This window comes from Pogoniulus pusillus, chromosome 19 (genome assembly GCF_015220805.1).
Source record: "Pogoniulus pusillus isolate bPogPus1 chromosome 19, bPogPus1.pri, whole genome shotgun sequence".
In the NCBI taxonomy this organism is placed as follows: Eukaryota; Metazoa; Chordata; class Aves; order Piciformes; family Lybiidae; genus Pogoniulus; species Pogoniulus pusillus.
The window spans coordinates 5,891,843-5,908,117 of record NC_087282.1 but is presented as its reverse complement, the minus strand read 5'-3'; the positions used below and the strand labels follow the sequence as shown (position 1 = coordinate 5,908,117).

The 16,275-nt window shown below is 49.2% G+C and overlaps 1 long non-coding RNA gene across 1 annotated transcript; it reads left to right on the top strand.

Annotated features, from left to right (window-relative positions):
• Positions 1–7,359: 7,359 nt before the first annotated feature.
• LOC135183811 (uncharacterized) lies at positions 7,360–8,873 on the top strand. Its single transcript, XR_010305729.1, has 2 exons — positions 7,360–7,422; positions 8,581–8,873. It is a non-coding gene; the product is annotated as an uncharacterized LOC135183811 (long non-coding RNA).
• Positions 8,874–16,275: the final 7,402 nt, after the last annotated feature.

The window sequence follows — 16,275 nt, the reverse complement described above, 5'->3', positions numbered from 1 at the left end:
TTTGGAGGGCCCTTCCAACCCAAACCATTCCATGATTTTATGATGCAGGGCACCAGGTTAGCTAAAATAATGGTTAATGCCTGCAAACTGTGACCTGAGAGGCTAGAAGGGAGCAGCTGACATCTTGAGAGCTTACAGAGGGCTTCAGGAATAAATTGCTGCTAGTTGCTTGGGTTGAAATTGATTTCTATGAATCTAAATAGAAATAGGTGATGTTGGCATTTGTGCCAGGGTCATTTGTACCCAGGGGAGCAGGAAAGTTGCTGACAGAAAAAGCATGTCATGATTTGGTGGATTTGGAACAGTGAGGCAAAATGGAACCAAGACTTTAAATCCTCCTCATTCTGTTTTGCTCAAATAAAACCTGCTCAAGCCAAACACTTCTTCATATTTTGCCTAGGTTCAATCAAACTTGCAAACAATAAATAAGGGGGGGCTGAGGCCTCATCCCTGGAGGTGCTTAAGGCCAGGCTGGATGTGGCTCTGGGCAGCCTCATCTAGGGTAGGGTGTCCCTGCCCATGGCAGGGGGGTTGGAACTGTATGATACTTATAGAGGTTCTGCCTCAACACAAGGGGGAGCTTCTTGACTGTAAGGGTCCCAGAGCACTGGCACAGGCTGCCCAGGAAGGTTGTGGAGCCTCCTTCTCTGGAGACTTCCAAGGCCTGTCTGGATGTGTTCCTCTGTGATCTGTGTTAGTTAGTATTGTCCTGCTCCAGCAGGGGGGTTGGACTCGATGATCTCTTTGGGTCCCTTCCAACCCCTAACATCCTATGATCCTATGTTCCCTTCCAACCCTGACTGAGTCTATGATTCTAACTCAGTAATCACCAAAATACCTGTGTCCTGAGGCACAGTTGGTCTGGGGTCTGTCAGCTTTGTCACCAAGTGTGGTCCTTTGTGATGCTGCTGTTAATTCTTTTCTCTTAGATTGCTTTCTACCACTTTATTTACTTGGCTCTCTATAACCTCACTGCCTCAGCACTGAGTCGTGGAGTCCATCCTTGCATACCCATGAGGATCTGCCTCATGGACATCCTCTCCCAGGGTCTCCTGATGCTCCACAGTCTTGAACTGGTCCTGTGGATCATTTGTAACATCAAGCTTTACTGCCTCTTCTCTCTCAGTTGTGCCTCTTAGAACAAGAGCATGTTTGGTTTAAAAGTGTGTTGCCATGGCAATGCCACTTCTGCATCTGGTCAATATTTGGGAAGTGTCTAATGCTGATCAGAAGAGAAATTAGATCCCAGTTGTGCATTAGGAGCCTGTTCATAGCAGGACAGCTTTGGATAACAGAGACTCCAGAGTCAGGGCCGTGGATGATGCTTTTGTTGTGTGCCTGAGAAGTTCTCAAAGCACACACTGAAGGGAACCAGGCTGGTGCCTGGTGCTGTGAATGGTTGTCCAGCTTCTCCAAGGGAACCAAGAAGAACCATTTTCCACCTACCAAACTTACTCCCCTAACAGCTCTGAAGCAATTGCTGATGCAGATTCTCTCTCCTGTGTCAGAAAAGGAGACAATTTGTTCCCTCTTGATGGCTGAGCTCTCAGGCCTTGTCTGGATGCCATTTATATTGGAAGTTTTAAACCTAGACTGGTTGGATGATGAGGAGACTGGAGCACTGCCTGATGAGGAGAGGCTGAGGGGCCTGGGGCTGTTTAATCTGGAGAAGACTGAGAGGGGATTTATTATTTATAGTTTATAACTATCTGAGGGCTGGGGGTCAGGAGGGGGGGACAGGCTCTGCTCACTGCTCCCTGGGATAGGACAAGCAGCGATGGATGGAAGCTGCAGCACAGGAGGTTCCAGCTCAGCACTAAGGGGGAACTTCTTGACTGTAAGGGTCCCAGAGCACTGGCACAGGCTGCCCAGAGAGGTTGTGGAGCCTCCTTCCCTGGAGACTTTCAAGGCCTGTCTGGATGTGTTCCTGAGCTAGATTGTATGGTTCTGCTCTGGCAGGGGCCTGGACTGGATGATCTCTTTGGATCCCTTCCAACCCCTGACATCCTGTGATTGATGAGGTCTCAGGTTCCTTCTCTCACCCCTTCTCTATCTCTGACCTGCAGCACTGTGAAGATCATTGGGCAGTTTTCTCCTGTGTTCCTCCATGCCTTACCAACACAGCAAGGGTTCATCAGCTCACCTGGAGGCCATATGTATTTATCCTAGCACTTGCCTTTAGATTTCCTTTGCTTCAGGCAGAAGCCAAAGTCACTTACAAATGTTCAAAGCAGCCTGGGGACCTGCAGTGTGTTCTCAGCCACTGCAGCCCACAGGTGACTGCAAATGAGCACATCAAAGGTGAGGGTTGGTCTCTTCTGCCAGGCAAGCAGCAACAGAACAAGGGGACACAGTCTCAAGCTGTGCCAGGGGAGGTCTAGGCTGGATGTTAGGAGGAAGTTGTTGTCAGAGAGAGTGATTGGCATTGGAATGGGCTGCCCAGGGAGGTGGAGGAGGCACTGTCCTTGGAGGTGATGAAGCAAATCCTGGCTGGGGCACTTAGTGCCATGGTCTAGCTGATTGGCCAGGGCTGGGTGCTAGGTTGGACTGGATGAGCTTGGAGCTCTCTTCCAATCTAGTTGATTCTATGATTCCTTTTGCTGAGTGCCATGCAATGCTTTGCTGTAGAGAAGTCTTTAAACAGATCTGAAAGCAGTGGCTGCAAAGAATCATTCTCAGGCTCTGCCTCGGTGGTGTTGGGTAATTGGACTGTGATTGCAAAGCTGAAGTTCTAACAGAGCTGGCACTAGCCATGCTGGCAGGCTTTGGCAGCAGCTGGGCTCTCACACTGCTCGGCAGCCAGACTGTAACTGTACAAACACTTGCTACCAAAAATGTAACCATGGTGCTGGAATTTTCCACTCCATTACAAGAAAAAACATTCCTGATGCTAAAACCTGCCTAGACACAAACCAGCCTGGTAGGAACCAGTTATGGACTGGAATGCTCTGCCCAAAATAGTGGTTGAGAGCTCGCTCAGGAGGTTGTGCTTTGAACTCAAGTCAGAAGGTTGTGCTTTGAGATGGGGCTGGGTGAATGGTTCCTGGGAGGTGGAAATAAGACCATTTGAAGCCTAAAGAATCCTAGCTGAGGGTTCACATATGTTCATCTGCAGCTTTCTGGGGTCTGTGCTTAGACCGCAAGCTGAAGGTGTTTGCCCTGCTTTCATAGAATCAACCAGGTTGGAAGAGACCTCCAAGATCATCCAGGCCAGCCTAGCACCCAGTCCTAGCCAGTCAACCAGACCATGGCACTAAGTGCCTCCTCCAGGCTTTGCTTGAACACCTCTAGGGACCGTGCCTCCACCACCTCTCTGGGCAGCCCATTCCAATGCCAATCACTCTCTCTGCCAACAACTTCCTCCTAACATCCAGCCTAGACCTGCCCTGGCACAACTTGAGACTGTGTCCCCTTGTTCTATTGCTGCTTGCCTGGCAGCAGAGCCCAACCCAACCTGGCTACAATGCCCCTTCAGGTAGTTGTAGACAGTAATAAGATCACCCCTGAGCCTCCTCTTCTCCAGGCTTTCTGTAGTCTAAAGCTACATAAACTACTGAGCAGACTGGAGGAGAGTCAGGAGGTTCCTGTATGCTCTGCCTTAAGGTAATGAAGAAGAAATTTCACCCCATGGAACGGAAAGGCAACAAACATAAAGCAGGTTGGTTGCACTGGGCTGCCCAGCACTACAGGACCCAATCCTGTGAGTGTCAAAACTCAGCTGGGCTCCTGAAGCAGTCTCATTTGCTTCATGTGATAACAAAAAAACCCCTTTCAACAGGTCACCTACATGGTGCATTCAATGAGCTGAAAGAAACAACTCAACACAGAGAAACTCAGCCTAAGGAAGCCTACCCAGCACCTGTGAGTGATATCAGAGCAATCAGGAGTCCTGGCCCTATCTAGCTGGGGGGCCCACCAGGCCCCCCAGCCTTTGAATCCCCTCCACCATTCACCCAGTGATGCACCACAGAGCACTCACCAGTGATGATCCAAGGAGGATCCTTCTGCCCAAGTGGGCAAGCTTGGGGCTTGCTTGTCCTGGGGCCACTTATAAGGGGGAGTGGGTGGGGGGGGCTAAGTGGTGACACCTGGAGTGGGAGGAGACTTCAATAGAATCCAGATTGAAAAGGGGAGTGGGCAGGGAGTGCAAAGTGGTGACACCTGGGGTGGGAGGAGACTCCAACAGAACCCAGGTGTTAGGAGTTTGGGGGAAATGCATTGTGCAGGAGAGAAAGAGGTGGATATGATGGAGAAGGGAGGGAAATGGAGAGGAGAGGCTGAGGGAGCTGGGGCTGTTTAGCCTGGAGAAGAGGAGGCTCAGGGGTGATCTTATTACTGTCTACAACTACCTGAAGGGACATTGTAGCCAGGTGGGGGGTGGCCTCTTCTCCCAGGTAACCAGCAATAGAACAGGGGGACACAGTCTCAAGTTGTGCCAGGGTAGATATAGACTGGATATTAGGAGGAAGTTGTTGGCAGAGAGAGTGATTGGCATTGGAATGGGCTGCCCAGGGAGGTGGTGGAGTCACCATGCCTGGAGGTGTTCAAGAAAAGCCTGGATGAGGCACTTAGTGCCATGGTCTGATTGATTGGATAGGGCTGGGTGCTAGGTTGGACTGGATGAACTTGGAGGTCTCTGGCACAGTCCCATCCTCTTCCAAGGCTCCTCCCTCCTGACTCTCTGCATCCCAAGCCAACATCCACCAGCCTGGAAGCATTAATCCTCCTTCTGTTTGTCTGAAGTTGGTGGCAGGTCCCCTTAGCCTGGTTCCAGTCTTGGGTAACCCCTCTGCAGACCTTCCCAATATGCTATCAAAACATCATGATTTGTGCTGCTATCCCTCACTAACACTCTGAGACATGTTTTTCACAGCTGTCAAAGCATTTAACACAGACATCAGCACACCTTCTGAGTCCTGTGCTTCAGCTCTGAGAAGCTGGCTACATAGAAAATCATTATTGTCTGAGATGCTGATTAGTAACAGACTGACCAAGGTGGAGATGAGAATCTCAGAGCTGGTTTAGTCTCCAGTTGGGCTGCTTTTTTTTTTCCCCTGTAGTAAAAAAATGCACAAAGTACATCAAATAAAAACCCTAACCCAAACGTTTAGGCAAAAGAACCTTGTTTCATTTCTTTTGTTTGTTTTGTTTCACATGCACTGAGATGGTTTAAGTGTTCTGGTAAATGAGTCCAGCTGATGGTGGTTGCTGCTTTACCTTCCAGCAGCTCTGGCTGCTCAGCGTTAGCTCTAGAAGTGCACTGCCCAGTATATGCCAAGGCAAAGCCACGGATCATGGGATAAAAAAGCATCCTTTGTTTGCAGGACTTGTTGTTTTGCTTCAAGTTGACTCACAGCAAACGTTCCAATATGACTCAGAAAGACCTGATATTTAATTATGGAGACATTCTGTACCAGCATCTCAGCTTCAGCAACTTAAGATGCTGTTGCTGATAATAATTACTGTTCACTAACAGCCCCTTCCATTCAAGGCTCTCAAGGCTGTTGGAGTTTCATTCTAAGCTGACTGAAAGAGTTTAAAAACCTGCCAGGCTTACAAACCTCTGCCCAGCTTGTAGAAATTTAGATGTAGCCCTGGGCTGCTTCACTTTTGCCTATAGTTAAAGATTCATAATAGCTTCTGGAGGTGAGATGTGTGTGTGTGGATCAGGTAAACTGCAGTGGCCAGACATGTAAAACCATTTCTGGCCAGCATTAGAAGTGCTGCTGTTCTGAGTGTATGAAATGAGACAGCCTGTTCCCAACCAGATCATTAGTATTATTTTTTTTTTGTTTTGCTTTTTGGTGGGGCTAAATTCTGGGAATTTTTAGGAAAACAGAGGCAATAATAATGCTGCTCATTTAAAAGGAGTAAAAAACCAGGAAGGATATGGACCTGATGGAGTGGGTCTAGAGGAAGGCCACGAAAATGATCAGGGAGTTGGAAAACCTCTGCAAGGAGGACAGGCTGAGGGAGCTGCGGTTGTTCAGCCTGGAGAAGAGAAGGCTCCAAGGACACCTAATAGCAGCCTGCCAGTACCTGAAGGAGGCTACAAGAAGGATGGGGAGATACTGTTTATAAAAGGCTGCAGTGGCTTCAAACTAGAGAAGAACAGGTTTAGAGTGGATGTTAGGAACAAGGGTTTTTTTTACCATGAGGGTGATGGAACAGGTTGCCCAGGGAGGTGGTTGGAGCCCCCATTCCTGGAGATGTTCAAAGTCAGGCTCGACAGAGCTCTGAGCAGCCTGCTCTAGTGGAGGATGTCCCTGCTGACTGCAGAGGCAGTTGGACTGGATGACCTTTGGAGGTCCCTTCCAACCCAGACCATTCTGTGATCCTATAATGCTATGATTCTAAAGACAGGAATAACAGTTTTCCCTCCAAAGCCACCCCGGTGAGACCAGGTGCATCTCTCTAGATTCTGGCTTAGTCTTTGGTGAGCATCTTTTCAAGTTGCTGAGGTATCACTTAAATGAGACCTCTTGCTTCCAAACAGCCTTGGCTGAGCAGAAGGAAAGCAGCACAGAAGTGCAAGCACATAAATTAGCTCCTTATTCTAGTCACTATCTCCTTGCTGCCAGCAGCAACATGGAAGGTTCCACCTCAACACGAGGAGACAATTTTATATGGTGAGGGTGATGGAACACCAGAACAGGCTGCCCAGAGAGGTTGTGGAGTCTCCTCTGGGCTGGGGGAAGTACAGGCTGGATGTTAGGAGGAAGTTCTTCACAGAGAGAGTGATTGGCATTGGAATGGGCTGCCCAGGGAGGTGGTGGAGGCACCGTCCCTGGAGGTGTTCAAGCAAAGACTGGATGAGGCACTTAGTGCCATGGTCTGGTTGACTGGATAGGGCTGGGTGCTAGGTTGGCCTGGATGATCTTGGAGGTCTCTTCCAACCTGGCTGATTCTATGATTACTTTTAAAACCTCCTTGGATGCCTTCCTGTGAGTCCTGCCCAAGGTGATCCTGCTTTTGGCAGCGAGGTTGGAAGTGATGATCTCCAGAGGTCCCTTCCAACCCCTAACATTCTGTGATTCTAGCAACTTGCTTTAAAAGCTTTAAAACCCAGACAGTGCCCAGACAGAGCCACAGCCAGCTGATGAGCATCTCCAAGGCATTCCAAACCTCTCCCCATCTCCCGTTTGTTGCTAGGACTGCCACTTGTGCCATTTGTTAAGGGCAGTCGCAGCTGCTCTTGGGCTGAGGCATTAGAGAGGTCCCAGGTGCTCGTTTCGAGGGGATGGGTAATTAGCTGGCAATTTCATAAAAGAAGGCTTGCTTGAAGGCAGTCAGTTCCTCAAGTGCTCAGGAGAGTTCTTTCAGGAGATCGTCTCCTGGCTCTCTTTTGTTTAAATGCATTTTTTTTTCCTCTCTCTTACAAGAGCCTGAAGAGTTCTGGACCCCTGAGTGCTTGTCCGGAAAGTGAGTACTTGTGACTTTACTTTGCTCTGTTCCTCCCTTACTCCTTTTGTCTATCAGCTCCACCATCACCACAGACCCACACAGGGTGCTGCACTTTGGCCACAACAACCCCATGCAGAGATACAGGCTGGGGTCGGAGTGGCTGGAGAGCAGCCAGACAGAGAGGGATCTGGGGGTACTGATTGATAACTGCCTGAACATGAGCCAGCAGTGTGCCCAGGTGGCCAAGAGAGCCAGTGGCATCCTGGCCTGCATCAGGAATGGTGTGGTCAGCAGGAGCAGGGAGGTCATTCTGCCCCTGTACTGTGCACTGGTTAGACCTCACCTTGAGTGCTGTGTTCAGTTCTGGGCCCCCCAGTTTAGGAGGGACATTGAGATGCTTGAGCGTGTCCAGAGAAGGGCAACGAGGCTGGGGAGAGGCCTTGAGCACAGCCCTATGAGGAGAGGCTGAGGGAGCTGGGATTGGTTAGCCTGGAGAAGGGGAGGCTCAGGGGAGACCTTATTGCTGTCTACAACTACCTGAGGGGAGGTTGTGGCCAGGAGGAGGTTGCTCTCTTCTCTCAGGTGGCCAGCACCAGAACAAGAGGACACAGCCTCAGGTTGTGCCAGGGGAAATTTAGGCTGGAGGTGAGGAGAAAGTTCTTCCCTGAGAGAGTCATTGGACACTGGAATGGGCTGCCCGGGGAGGTGGTGGAGTCGCCGTCCCTGGAGCTGTTCAAGGCAGGACTGGACGTGGCACTTGGTGCCATGGTCTGGCCTTGAGCTCTGTGGTAAAGGTTGGACTTGATGATCTGTGAGGTCTCTTCCAACCCTGATGATACTGTGAAAAGCTGGGAGTGAGTCAAAACCAAGTGGAGAGGAATCTTTTGAACGGAGATAGACTCCCCAAAATTGCCACCCTCCTCTCCCCAATTTCAGGGCAGCTTTAGCTCTTGATGGACAAAGGAAACACAAACCCTCTGCATTTGTTTAACACCCAGTGAAGAGAAGCACCTTGATTTAAGTAACTGGCAGCAGGAAAGATGAAACGCAGGGAGCTGTAATCTGTGTGGAGAACACACCCACAGAGGAACTCTCCTGTGGATTTTGTATCTCTTTCCAGATTCTGTTAGGAAAGAGGTAATGCAATCTCACACTTCATTTCTTTCTCTTCTGCAGCTCCTTCCTTTTGAGCATTTCTCTCAAGCTGGGAGCCTCCTGAAATCCTAGATACAATTGGATTCTCTGTAGGAAGTGAGTTAGGATGATGCCTGTAGCCCCAGTGGCATTGTTCCTGTTTGAAGCGCACTGATACTGAAAAACCGAGTAACAGTAGCTTAAAAAATGTTCCCTGAGGCTGAACGAGGTCTTGTCAGACTGCATCACAAAGCAAAACCTTGAGCGTAACTCCACTCAGGTCACTCTTTTCTTTCCCTGTGCTTCTTTGTGCCAATAAACTCCTTCTTCTGTGACTCAAGCCTTACTCCTTTTAAATAGCCCAGCACAAAAAAAGGGATTAATTTTATCTCTCTCTCAGAATGTTTTCTTTTTCCCTTTATTGTTATATTTAGCTGCCTCCAGGACAGAGCTTGCTAATAGGTCTTGCTGAACTGTCTTCCTTCTGATCTACAGGGAACACAGCACTGGTCTTGTTGTCCTTTGCTTATTTTAGCTGGAGGAGGGGCAAGGCAGACTTCAAATTTCCCTTTTCTATTATTTCCCCCCCACACTCACTCTTGTAGATCACAAGGCACAGACAAGCACAGATGCTTCCACTCATTTCCAAGTAACTATTCTTGGAAGCTTGTGTGCTGGGGAGAAAAAGCCCAGATAGCTCCTACTCTACTGCTCATTAGTAACTTACAGTGTTGCCAAAAAAACTTTCATCCCAAGTAACTTGTATTTGAAAAGAAGAGTTTTAAGAAGGACTTTAAAGGAGAAAAGGATTTACTGGGGGGAAGAGTTGAGCTAGATGGAGGGTGGAGGAACTGCAGAAGTTTCTGGCAGCCCCAAAGGGAGGGAGGTTGAAGATGGGGTGATGCTGAGAGCTGCAGCATGGAGACTGCTGTGCTCAGAGCTTCAGGCTCCACCTTAATCAGAGATAAACAGAGAGGCTAATTTATCTCAGTGTTCTTAATAAATGAGCACTTAGTTTTTAATCAAGGCTACTGGAAACAGTAATGAAATCATCACAGCCTGGTTAATTAGAGCTGACACTGCTGATGAGCTGTGAGTTGCATCCCTGCTGCTGCTCTCAGGTGAGCTGCTGAAGGTCTTAGTTCCTGGTCCCTGTCGTCAAGGGAGGGAAGATGCTGCAGCATGGATTGGGTTTGGTTTGTGCTGCCTTCATGAGCTGTCTCTGAGAGAAGGCAGGGAGGAAGGCTGCTGGAGTACTTGCCCAGGAAAGAGCATGGACTGCAGCTGGGCAAGCATCTGTCTTGAGATGCTCCAGAAGGTCACTTAGGTGACACCATTTTGGTCAGGGGAACCAAAGCTTGAGATCATCAGGTGAAAGACTTCAGCTTGTGCATGCTCTAAAGATATTTCTGTTTCTAAGAACTGCCTTAGCTCAGTCACACCCTTGAAGATGCACTCTCATTTTTGAGTTAACTGGCTTTGTTCTTCCCTTTGCCCTGCAGACAGTGCTGTTTAGGACTGCCACCAGGGCTGGCCCAGGCCAGGGGACAGTGGCACAGCTCTGTGTCCTGGTGTCATGCACCAGATCTCTATAGCAGAGAAAAGGAACCCAAGATCTAAAAGGAAAAGTGGTTTTATTTTAAGCACCTTTTGATCTTTAGGACCAGCTAAATCAGACATATTTTCCTGGACACACATTCTGCTGCTTTCTCCCCCCAGTTTCCTTCCAAGTTTCATGGGGAGTCCCCCAAGAGAAAATGCTTGCAGCACTTTGCTGCACAGCTGCTCCCAGAAAGCCCATAGTGGGAATGGGAACTGCCTGGTGAGAGCTGTGGGATAAGCATGGTTGTAGGACTGCTGGTGCCTGTCCCCTGAGATGCATGTGGGATCCTTACTCCCTGCTCTTCCCCATGGACAACAGCTCTGAAAACACCGTGTACAGCACTACCCACAGCCAAAACCCAAGCAAAGTATTTTGGGCTCTGCATTTTAGCTGTTCCTAACTCGTTTTTTGTTAGGTTTTTTATCACCTAATGGGACCTGCCTAGCTTTCCCCCCCCCACTCTGAATGCAGCCAGAAGCAGCAGGATCCTGAAAGCAGAGAAGGGAAAGCTAAGTTGCTACAGAGAGAAAGTAGCAGCTGTGTAATTTTACATAACAAGGCAATTTTGGGAGGTTTAAGCTCATTCTTGTGCCATAGTGACATTTTTTTCTTCTATGGCTAGTGCAGCTATGATTGGGCTGTACTCTGAAATGGATCAGTGTGTGCAACAGGTTGTGGAAGCCATAAACCTTTGCTCAGGTGCAGAAGTGAAGCTGTGGGTCTTAATTTGCCTCCAGCAGTTGGCTTTACATCTCTGTGGACAGAGGTCCAAGCACAGGGTGGTGGGTAGTAAAAATGTACTTGGGAGGTGTCCAGAGAAGGGCAATGAAGCTGGTGAGGGGCCTGGAGCACAGCCCCGTGAGGAGAGGCTGAGGGAGCTGGGGGTGTGCAGCCTGCAGCAGAGGAGGCTCAGGGCAGAGCTCATTGCTGTCTGCAACTACCTGAAGGGAGGCTGCAGCCAGGTGGGGTTGGGCTCTGCTGCCAGGCAACTAGCAATAGAACAAGAGGACACAGTCTCAACTTGTAGCAGGGCAGGTCTAGGCTGGATATTGGAGGAAGTTGTTGTCAGAGAGAGTGATTGGCATTGGAATGGGCTGCCCAGGGAGGTGGTGGAGTCACCATCCCTGGAGGTGTTCAAGCAAAGCCTGGCTGGGGCACTTAGTGCCATGGTCTGGTTGATTGTCTAGGGCTGGGTGCTAGGCTGGACTGGGTGAGCCTGGAGGTCTCTTCCAACCTGGTTGATTCTATGAACAGCCCCTTGGAGGCAGCTGCTCTGACAGTCCCTGCACTGGCTGCTGCAGGGTGAGCAGCCAGGTTCTTAGGCAGGCAGAATGGCCATTTCTTCTTCAGCTAATAGGCCCTTTTATGGTGCTCAGTTTTTGAGCACCAGAGCAAAAAAACACTGATGTAAAGCTTGAGTCTTGCCAACAAGCCATTTGGAGCCTGGAGAATTGGAAGACAACTCTTGGGAATGGGCTCATCCTGAGCTGGCATTCTTGAGGTTTGCCTCTTGGAGCGTATTGAGTGTCTAGCCCCAAAGTGCTGAAGGCTGAAAAGAGATGTGAGGGTTGGTGGATGGCTCAGGAATGCGGATGCAGCATTGAGCACTTAACGGAAATGGGAGATGTAAAGGTTGGGTACTCTCTTGAGAGCCAGGAATTGTCGTGAGTGCAGCTGGGGATGTGACAATCCTGTTAAGGACAGAAAAGAAAGCACTGCCTAATTCTGCTCTTCTGGGAGAAGAGTTGAATGAAGTGCAAGTTGAAAAGAGAGAAGGGACTGAAAGCAAGAAATGCTTTTTGTAGTGTGAATGCAAACTAAGCCGAGCTGGAATAGTTGTGATTCAAAAACTCAACCCTTGAAACACTCAGATACTGAGGGAGGAAAAAAAAACCAAACCAAAACCCAAACAAAAAACAACCCCACAAAAAAACCCACACCAAACCCAGACCATCTCATGATGAGTAAGGGCCATTGAAAGAGACTGTGATCATTATCAGCAGAAAAGAGTCACAGAATGGTTTAGGTTGGAAGGGACCTCGAAGTTCATCCAGTTCCAACCCCCTGCCATAGGCAGGGACACCTCCCACTAGAACAGGCTGCTCAAGGCCTCATCCAACCTGGCCTTGAACACCTCCAGGGAAGTTGTGGAGCACAGAAGCACAGAATGTGATCAAAGCCCTATCCAGTCAACCAGACCATGGCACTAAGTGCCCCAGCCAGGCTTTGCTTGAACACTTCCAGGGATGGCGACTCCACCACCTCCCTGGGCAGCCCATTCCAATGCTAATCACTCTCTCTGACAACAACTTCCTAACAACATCCAGCCTAGACCTCCCCTGGCACAACTTGAGACTGTGTCCTCTTGTTCTGTTGCTGGCTGCCTGGCAGCAGAGCCCAACCCCACCTGGCTACAGCCTCCCTTCAGGGAGCTGCAGCCAGCAATGAGCTCTGCCCTGAGCCTCCTCTTCTGCAGGCTGCACACCCCCAGCTCCCTCAGCCTCTCCTCACAGAGCTGTGCTCCAGGCCCCTCACCAGCTTCATTGTCCCTCTCTGGACACCTTCCAGGACCTCAACATCTCTCTTGAATTGAGGGGCCCAGAACTGGACACAGTGCTCAAGGTGTGGCCTGAGCAGTGCTGAGTACAGGGGCAGAATAACCTCCCTCATCCTACTGGCCACAGGTGTCCCTGCCTATGGTGGGGGGAGAGGCTGAAGTTGAAAGTTCTGGGTTTGTAGAGAAATATTTGCTTCCAAAGGAGAACCTGGTGGGGTGTTGGTTTTAATTCTAGTGGGAGGTGTCCCTGCCTATGGCAGGGGGTTGGAACTAGATGAATCTTTGAGGTCCCTTCCAACCTAAACCATTCTGTGATGCTGATTTATTTTGTTTAAAGTCGCTGAGGTACAATGTACTGTCCCTAGGTGGTGTTGGTTCCACTTCTGTCCTAGCTTTCATGCAGCTCTTCAGTGAACCCCCAGCGTTTTCAGAACACAAACACGACCTGCAGGACCTCAGCTGCCTGCTGGCCACTTTCTGAAGAAGAAAACTACTGTTCAGCATCAGCTTTTGCAACTCCGTGTGCTAGGGCTTGGGTCATCCCTGCCTCCAGGGAGTCGTCAGAAGCTTTTCAAGTCTTCTGGCTTCACTTTTCCTTTCAGTGTTTTATCTTCTGCATCACTTATTAAAGGGCTGGGGACTTCAGTTCCCATTTGAACATTTGTAGCTGCTTGTAAAAACCAGACTAGGATGTTTGGTTGGGTTTTTTTTTTGGGGGGTGTGTGTTTATTTTTCAGAAACTTCAGAGCAGTTTTTAGTTCAGTTTCATCTTCCCAACCTCCCCGAGGTGTTTTCTTCAATCTAAGGAGGGAGGGAAAGAAAAAGGCACAAGAGAAGCTTCCACAGGAACTTGCCTGCTTTTGCCAAAGCAGCCAGACCTGCCTTGGTGGTTCTTCTTGCTACTGAATCCTCTGCTAAGGACAAAACCCACAGCAATGCCTAGTCCTGGCAGGGCTCACTTCCACCTACTGAAGGGCTGTAATCAGCAGCCATATCACTGATGATTGCTCTTCTGGCTTGTCTTTGCTGTATCAATCAACTCTTCCTTGTCAAGGGCAAATCTTCCTGGCTGGTGTTTGCCAGGTTTCGTGTTCTGAGCTGACAGCATGTCCCCTTGCCTGGTTTGCCTTGTTCTTGCCTTTCAGCCATTTGATGGGCACAGGAAAGAGGAAATAACATGAAATTTTAGAATGCAATTTTGTACTGTCTCACTGCTTGTGATTCTCTTGAGCATTTTGCTGTGCAGGACCTGTATGTGCTACAGCAGGTCACTGCTGCCTGCCTGCCACACTCAATTAGAAATAATTGCAGGTACATTAGAGAAGTGAGGGAAAACCTATTGGGTACATTTGTACCAAGCTTTCCCAAGAGGATTGACCAGAGCTAACCCCACTCTCAATTTGGGATGTTCTTCCTCTTCCAGGCAAGGCTCACACATCTAAGCCAGGATGCTCTTTAGGAAAGGAACAAAAGGAGAGTCCTCAGAGCTGAGTTACCTCTTAAATGGTGCTGGATGTCTAGGACAAAAGTGCTTATTTGGCACTGAAATGTGATCACTTAGCCATATCCCCTCTTCCTAAGACCCTGCAATAAGTGAGCTCAGAGGTGACTTCATTGCTGTCTACAACTACAACTGAAGGGAGGCTGTAGGCAGGTGGGGGTTGGGCTCTTCTACCAGGCAAGCCGCAACAGAACAAGGGGACACAGTCTCAAGTTGTGGCAGGGAAGGTCTAGGCTGGATGTTGTTAGGAAGTTGTTGTCAGAGAGAGTGATTGGCATTGGAATGGGCTGCCCAGGGAGGTGATGGAGTCACCATCCCTGGAGGTGTTGAAGCAAAGCCTGGATGAGGCACTTAGTGCCATGGCCTGGTTGACTGGGCAGGGCTGGGTGCTAGGTTGGACTGGATGATCTTGGAGGTCTCTTCCAACCTGGCTGATTCTATGATTCTAAATGTAAACTCCTCTGAGAAGGAATCCAATGGAGAGACTTCTGCTTTCACCGAGAGTCTTACTGAACTGAGCAAGGCTGCATGATGGCTTCAGCCTCCTTTGGTCCTTTTGAGGATGGAGAGTATTTGTGGTCCACCTCTGATGGCCAGAGGGAATCCACTTGCAGAGAGGCTCTGGGTGGCAAAGAGTTGTGCTCCTTTTAAATGACAAAGGGGTTTGCTGAATTAAATTGCTGTTGCAAAAGGAGACTAACAAAAGTGCTTGGATGTCTCTTAGCACATAATAGCAGCAAGGTTTGCACCAGTTCTGGGCTGCAAAACTGAGTATTTTGCATTGTTCTAGATGAACATTACATTTGCAGGTCCATGGTGATATAACATTTGGATCACAAGGTGATTGTGGTTCCTCACCTTGCATCAATTTGCTGACAGTCCTTTTGCAGGTTGCTTGTGTGTCTGGTTTCACTATGGAAGTGCTGGTCCACTGTGCTCAAAGAGGTAGCTTCAGCTCCTAAGTCAAGCATTGGTGTTCTGGGTGATCCCACACAGGTCCCCTATCTCTGATGGCAGACTGGGGACTGTATTTCAGTGCCTCTCAGGAAAGCTGGGAGATAAATCCCCAGGGAATAGCACCTTTTAAGTACCTGGACAGATGGATAGCCTGTTGCCAGCACTTCTTCCATTTTCTTTCCCTGGGTGGAAGGGGGGAAAAAAAAGGACATTGAAACGATACAATGTCTGTTTACCTCGGGGCAATCCATTCCACTGAAGAGAAAGTGTGGCCCTTCAAGGAGGAGCTGAAAGCAATTAGTGAGTTTACTTTGCCATGACTAAAGAGGCTGTGTTCCACCCACTCTTTGCAGCTGAGCATCTTCTTCTTACAGGATTCATTTCTCTCTCTGTTTAGATGTTTCTCCACCGCAGTCAGCTGGTGCACACTGTGTTCTTGAAGCTCTGCCTCACAGCTGGGTGTGCAGGTGCTGGTGTGGTGCTGACATCACTGCCAGGGTGGCATCATTGCTGCCAGGGCACCTACTTATCTCCCAGCCCACTCTAGGTGCCTAGCAAACCCCTGTGCTGGAGGTGCCAGTGGGGTTCCCAGCAGGACTGGCAGCCTTCATCATGCCTCCACTGTGGACCTAAGGGAAGATCTCTCAGAATTAACCAGGTTGGAAGAGGCCTTTGAGATGATCAGGTCCAACCTATTACTTCACACCATCTAATCAACTAAACCATGGCACCAAGTGCCACATCCAGTCTCTTTTTAAAAAGCACTTAGAATCACAGAATCAGCCAGGGTTGGAAGGGACCAGAAGGATCATCCAGCTCCAGCCCCCCTGCCATGGGCAGGGACACCTCACTCCAAGGACAGTGACTCTACCACCTCCCTGAGCAGCCCATTCCAATGCCAATTAGTCTTTCTGTGAATATTTTATCCCTAACATCCAGGCTAAACCTCTCCTAGCACAGTTTGAGCCTGTGACTTCTCATTCTGTCACTGGTTGCCTGGGAGAAGAGACCAACCCCCACCTGCCTACGACCTCCTTTCAGTAGTTGTAGAGAGCAGTAAGGTCTCCCCTGAGCCTCCTCTTCTCCAAGTGGCACAGGTTTGTAGGCTGAAATTGGCCC